Source organism: Alligator sinensis, unplaced genomic scaffold (genome assembly GCF_000455745.1).
Source record: "Alligator sinensis unplaced genomic scaffold, ASM45574v1 scaffold865_1, whole genome shotgun sequence".
Lineage (NCBI taxonomy): Eukaryota > Metazoa > Chordata > Crocodylia > Alligatoridae > Alligator > Alligator sinensis.
Genome location: NW_005842146.1, coordinates 1271534 through 1278820, shown reverse-complemented (window position 1 = coordinate 1278820; position 7287 = coordinate 1271534). Strand labels below are relative to the sequence as shown.

At 42.2% G+C, this 7287-nt stretch overlaps 1 long non-coding RNA gene across 1 annotated transcript in view; it reads left to right on the top strand.

The window, feature by feature from the left end:
- The window catches only part of LOC102376542, a 17844-nt gene that overhangs the window by 1965 nt on the left and 8592 nt on the right, over positions 1–7287 (top strand). The window contains exon 2 of the long non-coding RNA XR_324052.1: positions 1192–1347. This is a non-coding gene — a long non-coding RNA (uncharacterized LOC102376542). The remainder of the gene's footprint in view (positions 1–1191; positions 1348–7287) is intronic.

Sequence of the window (7287 nt, the reverse complement as noted above, 5' to 3'; positions counted from 1 at the left end):
GTGGGGGTGGGGGGGGGGGGATGCGGTGTGTCGGTGTGTTGTATGTGATAAAATATGGTACACACCCAGATGGACTCTGTCTTTGAAATCTCACAGGAGCCATAATAAGCGAGAGTGATTTTTATTGCTGCCCCTTGGCATCTTCCATTTATTAAAAAGAATGTTTTTAACAGAGGAGTAGGGTTGTGCATAGCTTCGGATCCGGAGAAACTTTGGATGCTTCAACATCTGAAGCAGTATGTCCAGATTGAAGCGCTGGTTCCTTAGGCTTTCTGAAGTGGTTCAGAGCTTCTGAACTGCTTCAAAAAAGCTTCAGAGCTGCCTTGGAGATCCGGCCATGGGGTATAATGGGGAATCAATGAAATATCTATAAGTTTGTTGTTTTTTTGTCTGGTTTGGATGAAACTTGGAGGGGTGGTAGCCTCTGTTGACAAGTGTTAGATGTTAATGAGCAATGATTAACACCTACAAAACCACAAACTAAGGAGACAAAATAATCAATACAGACAATCAACTGCCCCAAGACAGAAACAGTTGCACAAGCACCCATGTCATGAGTTTTGTCTGTCAGCAGCTAGAGGTGGAGGGACCCAGAACCCCTGCACCTATCTCCTTGACATCTGTCAGGCTTTGGGGCTGCAGCAGGGGCTAGCATCCCTGCAGCTTTCACCCTGCTGTGCCTTAACACACACAATGTCACCCATGTCATGAGTTTTGCTTGTCTGCAGCTTTAGGTGCAGTTCCCTCCAAACCCCTGCAATTATCTCTTTGAAACTTGGCAGGATTTGTGGCCTGATCAGGGGCCACCACCCCTGCAGTTTTCAGCCTGGTGCACTTTAACACACACAGGGTCACCCATGTCATGTGTTTTGCCTGTCAGCAGCTTGAGGTGCAGTTTCTCCCAAACCCCTTCACCTATCACTTTGAAATTTTGCAGACTTCATGGCCTCATCAGGGATTACCACCCATGTAGTTTTTACCCCACTGTGGCTTAATATGTACATGTGACATGAGTTTTTTGCTTTCAAGAATTTGGGGTGCAGTTACCCAGAAACACCTGCACCTGTCTTCTTGAATCATGGCAGGCATCATTTTCTCAGGATAGGCTACCACTCCTGCAAGTTTCATCCAAATCAGACAAAAACCAACAAAGTTATAGGTATTCCATTGATTTCCCCATTATAACCTAAGGTCGGATCTCCAAGGCAGCTCCGAAGCTTCAGAGCCACTTCGGCCGGATCAAAGCAGTAACCCAGTCCGGCACTCTGAATCGGATTACTGGCATCTGAAGCGGCTGGATCCGAAGCTGGATTGAATACCTGCCTACTCGCACGGGCCTACAGAGGAGTAAATCACTTTTTTTTTTCTCTTAGTATTTTAATACAAAAGACCACAGACATGATTCTTGTGGTGTATTTAACTATATAAATAATATGTCATTTTCTGTTTCATGTACATTTCCTGCAACAATCTATACTTAAACTTCATATTTTCATTTAAGTGCTTTGTCTTTAAGTGTTTTGATATGAATATTCATACTGCTGTAGGCGGTGCATGTTTATTCCTGCAGTAACCTTGAAAACAGTATTGGGTGCCATTCTGCAGAATATGGAAAAAATTAAAAGGAGAGCTTTCAAAGCAATAAATAATAGATCTGTTAAGTATTTCAATCAAACCTTTTAGTTCTCTCGTTAGATGTCATTTTTTTCTTCTCTTTTTAAAATAGGTAGATATAGTGGTCATGAAAGTTTCTAAAAGCATAGCCCTAATGACAAGACTTGCATGGAAAAAAATGGGACATAAATGGTCAGTGCAAATTTCCTGTTCAATACTTAAAGAGATGACAGCATAATTCAGGTACCTTTTGAACTACACAGAAAATGTTTTTCACAGTCTTGCAGCTTTTTTGAAGTTTTAGGGGAAAAAAAAATATTCCTATGCCATGCCATTCCATCCCAATCAGCACAACAAGTCAAAATACTGGCAAATCTTTCACAAATGAAAATACAGGGAGAGGGATGAAGGGAGGGCATGGAATTACGTCGGCCTTTGGAAATTTTAGCCTTCTCTCCATCAACTGTTATTTTCTCATCATCCTTTAAAAATAATGGATCTATAATTTCCTTCATCTCTCTTCTAAATGTATTGATGGTAACCTTTTCTAATTGCTCTTTATGCCTCTGACTACTAGGGGTGTATGAAGTGGGCCCTATTGATTCCAATTTGGCCCAAATCAGGGACTGTGATTCAATTCACTGGTTCAGATCACTGTCCCTGATTTGATTCGGCCAAATCTGAAGATTTGATGCTGATTCAGAGAATCAGTGATTTGGACATAGACACAGCTTTACAAGATTTTTCTACATACTGTTAGGGTAACTATGAATTTTGGGGAGTACTGGGTGTGCAGCTGAATGAAGGCTTTTTCCTGTGTCTCAGCAAAAGCTGTGGGTCACAAGGCTGGATAATATTTTAAAAGGAACCTCTGCAAAAGTCGCTGGTCACAAGGCTGAATGATATATTAAAAGCAACTAACTTTGCTAATGCTTAAGTAAGTGGATTCTTAACAAAAGGATTGGATGCAAAGTGCATGATGTGTTGGGTAGAAATAGGATGCAGCTGACCAGCTATCATCAAGAGACAAAGCAGAAATATGGCCTTGGAGATGGTGCTGAAGTCAGCAAGAAAACCAGAAAGAGCCAGCAAGAAACTGCAAGTGACCAAAAGAAGATAGGAGTCAAAGTCTTACGCATGTGCTCTTAGCAGAGAGGCATGTAAATGAAGGAAATGCATAGGCAATACCTTGCTAATGAAGTAAACAGAGGTGGAGCTTGAGATGGGAGTAAAAAATGGGTGGAACCAAAGGAGGGCTGAAGACAGAGTAAATGTTAATATGTAGGAACCAAGGTGTATAAAATGTGAAAAGAACTAGTGTTCAGTGCAGGTCCCCTGGTTCACAGACTGTGTTCTGTGAGGGACCCTTGTCCAAACCTGTCTCCATTCTGAATAAAGCTGTTGCGAGCAATGTGTGTTGGTGTTTGCTCCCTGCTTGCTCTGGCTAATGAGTACCGGGATTCATGAGCAACTGGACCAGCATCTCCCTAGTCATTGGGCACCAAATGGCATCGGGGTTTAACACATACTTTGAGGTAGCAGGCACGGCTCGTGGACACTGTGATTCTGGGGCACATGGAGCATCCCACAGGAGTGAGGAGGGCCCCTCCACGTGCTCAGCAGTGAACCAAGAAGTGGACCAGAAGTACTTCCAGTCCACTTCCAGGTCTGCTGCCAAGTGCTCTGAGGACCCTCGTGCTCCTATGGAACACTCCATGAGTCCCAGCATCACAGCACTCACAAGCCCCTGCTACCTAGAGGTACGTAGAAAAAATATTTAAAGCTATCTCTGTCTGAATCTCTCCGAATTGATTCAGAGGGTTCTGATTTGATTTGGAGAGATTAAAGAGTTCTCTGATTTTTATTCAGCTTCAGAGATATGGCCACCAAATCATGCCGAATTTCCATCAAATCGAATCAGGGTCTGAAGCTTCTCACAGTCTTACTGACTACGCGTAATACTCTTTGTGCTATAGTCTTCCTGCTTTTGTCCCTGTGGCTGTGTTGTTTCTTTTTTACTCATCCCTAGAAATGCATACCTATTTCCACTGTTCTATGAGTCCTTTTTCACATCACTATAAACCTCCTGCTTCAGCCCTATTGGTTTCTATATTTTCCATTCTACTACTGCCTTGTGAGATGCATTCAATGGTATTACAATCTATAATATAATCTCTCCCTTATCTCTCAGCTCCCCTGTACATTTTATTAGAATTATTTATGTAGAAACTTTACCTATGATTTCCTCACGTGTGGTCTTCAAACAAAAGGTTGTGCTCACTACCTCCCAAGATCCTCTTGGACTGATTGTGTCCTGTCCTGTTGATTTTTCCAGCAGTAATCTGGATTAAATACAAAAAAATGCCCCTCAGCCACTTCCTACTCTTGGTTTGGAAGTTTAGTACAGATCCTTATCATGATATTACCTCCATGTACGATCAAGTCTTTCAGACATCAACTTCAGAGTAAGCACAGATATTCTTGATATACAAAGCAACACTCTTTTTTTTTTTTTTTTTTTTTTTTTTTTGTCTTAGTTTTTTTAAAAGAAAAAAAAAATGTTCTTTGTGGAGGAATCATCCCTCCATCTGGCTCACTGCTGTGAGCAGGCCACCCTTCCCTGATCTGCTTAATTTAACACTGAGTTCTGACCTGGGCTGGAGACATTCTTGAGGGAGGAGGAACCTGCTCCCTTTGTCTCAAGTTTTCCGCCCTTGCAGGTCATGTGACTGGTTCTCTCTTCTGGTCAGCTGTGTGTCATTGGGAAGCACTGGTCAGCAGCCAATGGGACTGCTTCTGATGGGAACTTAGTGATGAAGTCAGAAGGTCTATTTAAGTTATCCTCTCCAGGAAGAAGGGGACCCACACTGAGCATCATGGACTTCTGCAAGCCATCTCTCATACTCGGGATCCAGAAGTGAGTAACTTACCAGAAACTTAACTAGGAACTCAGATTAATGTACTCTAGTTGCATATCAAAGGGCTACCAAGCCTCTCTGTTTGCTCAGGGTTATTCTCTTGCTACTCTTCAAACTTGTATACCTCCCCATGCCTACCCTCTTTACCCAATAAAGCTGTCCATTATAGCCAGCAGTGTTGTACATGCTCGAGAGGAATTGGGCAGGCCTTCTTGCTCCCTTGGCTTGGCTGACCAAGGGAGGCTACTTCTTAAGCTTCAGGCTAATAGATTCACTCCAACATCCCAAGGTTTACAGGGCCTGTGTATCCTAGGCAGCACAGGGCCCAGACAGACAGAGACCTGAGTCTGAGTGGTGGCGGCACTACCCCAGGCTTGTGGGTGTGCTCCAGGAAGGGGGTTGGTCAGAAGTTGGAACCTGTGGAGAGGCATCTGAAGCCTGGTTTTTGGTGGGGCACAGTGAGGTGGGTGCCTCAGCACAGGAACACCCACTACTGGCTTGCCATACTCTTCACCCAATATTTCAGTCCTAAGATTTATCCCACCAAATCTTTGTGATGCTAGTTAAGATGTAATTTCAGTATTGCTCTAAGACGTATGTCTGTTCTGTTTATGCTCCATTTTCCTAGTGTTAGTATATGGATATCTAAGATGTTGAGTGTGTTGCTCCACTCTTTTTTTTTTTTTTCCTCCTGTCTCTCTCATGATGTTGTTACTGTTTCCCATATCCCTGCCATACTTAATAAAACTCTTTTTTTTCTGTTGGCTTTTGTCACCTGCCCCTTCAAACATGGGTATAATCCCTCCTAACTGGGTTGGCAAGCAACTAGGTTTAGATGCATCCCCTATTCTTTGTAAGATAGACCTCAAAAACATCCCACTGTCAGGAAAAAAAATCCAATACTCAAGAAAGCTAATACTCTCATGTTGACATTACTTGTGCAATGATTCATCCTTTTCAGAATATATCTGTCTTACTGGACTTTTAAAGCACTTAAAGCTTGATTCTGTACAATCTATGTTCAAAATCTGAGTCAAATTGGACTGAACAAAACATGACTTAGACAGAAACCTATTTAATATTACACAGAATACCGGTGTGGGGCAACAAAATTATACCTTTATAACTGTGCCCATGATCACTCCCACAGACATGGTTATATCTAATGGCCTCTGCAAATTTATCTTGCATAAAAGGATTGTGAAGGGAGATAGCTATGTTATTTTTATTTTTATTTTTTTTTAACCAATTCAAATCTTCAAAAGGTTAAGGTTGGTTTGGGTTTGCATATAATTAAGGTTTGGACCAATTTTATCCTAGATGAACTGTCACCTCTCTATTAGGGCTGTGAGAAATTTCACCAGGTGTTTCATTTCAAAGCTGTTTCGATGCATTTTGAGCTCAAAACAGCAAAATTGAAATGAAACAAAAGTCTTCAAAATGAAACAAGGACACTCAAAACATTTTAAATGTTTTGAAACATTTTGAGGTTTGAAGCCAGGCTTATTTGACTTCAGTGCTGGTCCTAACCAGCAGCAGCAGCCTCCTGTCATCTGGCAGGCAGATTTGGAGGTCTGCCTGCATCCCCAGGAGGGTGGCAGGGCTGTGCTGGACTCCTCCTGGGGGTGCGGGGCCCTGATCTGCTGGATGACAGGAGGCTGGTTCAGCCGCCTGCAACCAATCTTTCAAGTGCTGGGCGCACGCTGTGCCCAGCACCAGTCCCAGGTGGCAGCAGCATCCTGTGATCTGGCAGGCAGATAGGGGCAGGCAGACTACTCTCTACCCCCAAGAGTAGTCTGTCACATCCCTGAAGCCCTCCCAGGGAGGCAGGCAGGCCCCCGATCTGTGGGCTGAATGACAGGAGGCTGCTGCTGCTGGCAAATGACAGGAGTATTGCTGTCAACAGCTTGAGGTACAGTCCCCTAGAAACCTATGCACCTATCTACTTGAAACTTGGCAGGCATCATGCCCTCCAAAGGGGCTACTGTCCCTGTAAGTTTTATCTAACTCGGGCAAGAAATGAGAGCGTTTTAGGCATTTTCATGATTCCCCATTATAGCATATGGGCAAAATGTTGAAACAGCAAAACGGTTTTGACAAAATAAAATGCAACAGTGCTCTCAAAATGAAACAAAACTCAAAATGAAACAGTGTTCCAATGAAACATCAAAATGGAAGCTGAAGTGGAACAGTGCTGTTTTGCATAGCCCTAATCTCTCTATGTAGCATTTGCAGTTCTCTTTATTTTATAGAAATGAGGCTATTTATAAGCACTCAAATCTTTCTGCTTCTGATATCCAGGTTTCATAAGTGGAATAATATTGAAAATGACTTGGAAAATAAGATTGTGATGTTACAGCCCTATTGCAGACTTTATTTTTATTTTTTTTCTAAAGAATATCTAGAGGCCAAATTAGAAGTGTACCATTGTGATATACATGCTTTTTACCCCTTCCATCATTGACTGTGATATTAATGTATTTAAAATAAAATAAGAAAAGAAATAACCGTATATCCCAGAGATGCTTAGCACCAATATTTGAAGTTTGCTTAATTAAGATTGAATCATACGTTTGTTTAAGAATTAAGAGATGTCCTTAAGCTACTGGGAAAGTTATTGTTTGAGTCCAGTACACTTGGATTGTGCACCTTGCTGGTGCTTTCAGTAGTGTACTCTCAACTTGTCAAAATGCACATGGACAAGTTGAACTCCAGTAAAAAACAAACTTTTGTTGTTTAAACAGCTGGGCATTAT